The sequence below is a fragment of the Pinus tabuliformis genome, chromosome 1_1 (genome assembly GCF_031772625.1).
Source record: "Pinus tabuliformis cultivar Carrire ecotype Pingquan chromosome 1_1, CPIR1, whole genome shotgun sequence".
NCBI classification, from domain to species: Eukaryota; Viridiplantae; Streptophyta; class Pinopsida; order Pinales; family Pinaceae; genus Pinus; species Pinus tabuliformis.
The window spans coordinates 785,255,948-785,257,809 of record NC_142297.1 but is presented as its reverse complement, the minus strand read 5'-3'; positions in this window follow the sequence as shown (position 1 = coordinate 785,257,809).

The following is a 1,862-nucleotide window of genomic DNA, read 5'->3' as shown; positions in this document are numbered from 1 at the left end:
TGAGGATACTTCAAGAGTTTCATAGAGCTTCAGGGATATTGGTGTGAGGATCATTCAGGTACTCAATTGGTGCTTCATTTCCTTTCAGTTGATTCAGTGGCAGTTGTTGTTGGAGGGAGTGTGCAATCCTTGTGGAGTTTTGAGTGATCAAGATAAGCATAGTGGCAAAATATTTGGAGGTCCGCTTAGCTATCATCTTTCTTATTGTTGCCTCAGATATTTCCAGTTGCACTCTGCATGATATATTATAATAAATGAAGCTAAGTAATTCCTTGTGCTGCATTTTCCAATGTTCTTTGAGTTTATGGGTTTACTGTGCTTATGTAATTTTTGTGTTGTTATTTACTGGTGCATTTTGGTGTAATCTCGTGGGTTTTTGGAAAAAAAGTTGGCATAAAATTTTATAAAGAAAATTATTTGAAAAATACCTCAAAATTCCTGAAAATGGACTGTTACCGCTCAAACTAGCAAGCGACCTAAAGGGGATCCCTAAAGGGAAAATGCTAGACCAAGGGCAACAAATGGATACTTAACCCATTGTCACCTCAACTAAGGCTCCCTATTATTTGTGGACTTTCACCATGGGAGGAGACCTGGTATATTATGGAGTCACGAATGAAAGATAACTCAATTAATGGATGTGTTGTGACCCAAATGATTCCTTTCCAGAAGAGGTTGAAAGATAGAGCTTGCTTGCTTTCTAAGCAAGGTACAGTGACTTCTACGAGAGGAATGAGAGGATTTAAGGGTTAGGTTTAAGGGATATGATTTGTGAAATATTTTCTCAATCCCTAAAATCCTTATTGAAATTGGTATCTCAGATGGTTCTTGAAGAATTGTCATTTCAAAGGAATGGGACCACACAGGACCAAGTGGACCCAGTCTAGGGTAGGAGGAAAAAATATGGCAACCAATGATGTTATTACGCTAGACAAGATGGGGGAAAGATCAAAGAAACAATTTTGACTTAAAGGTGTTGAATTGATCCTATAAGGCATTAACCTTGGGGATGTTATGGCAAAGTTTGATCTCGGAGCTAGGGCTTGGATTTTATCACAACTCCATTGTCAGAATGGCCTCAAATTTAGAGCAGGTCTTGAGAAGACATCAGCGCCGGAGAGACTAGGAGATCAAAATTTTTGGAGGGATAGTTTTGCTGGAAATAGATGCCTTAGGTGACCCAATTTGGCTAGACCTAGGAAAAGGTGAAAAAGGTATGATTTTAGGTGACCACCTCTTGGTAGATTAGTGCATTAGCCTTGGGAGAATGGAGTCTATGATAAATATGAGAGAGGATCTTTGGTTCTTGATAAAGAAGGCCTAGGGACCACTTCGCTAGCCTTCTAGGTCAAAGAGAAGCAAATCTTGCAGCTTTTATACTTCGATGTGCAAAACGTGATGTCTTATCAACATAACTTCATTGATAAAATTACCCCTAGGATATTTCGTTCACATTACATGGCCAATACATTGAGAGATGCTATATAGTGACAACATTCCACAATTTAAACAATAAATGCATCCAACTATCAGCCTTAAAGGTAGCGAAAATCCCAATCCAATGTATATGAAAAAGTAAAACAGGAATAACATTAGATCATGTCCTTACATGTAATAGAGTATATTCAACCATCAACAATTTGACAATAGAGAAGCTCCAAGACAAGATAAACCAAATCCACACATCAAAATTCATCCACAAAGCTCTAATTCATGCTTGAAGAATGTTATATGCCTAGGGGGGATAATATGGGGTACAAAGGGAGGTACCCAAGGGAATAATGTAATAATGAGATGGGCCATAGTAATAAATAAAGTGGTTAACCCGTATCATGTAAGGGACCACAAGTAGTTAGTAATAA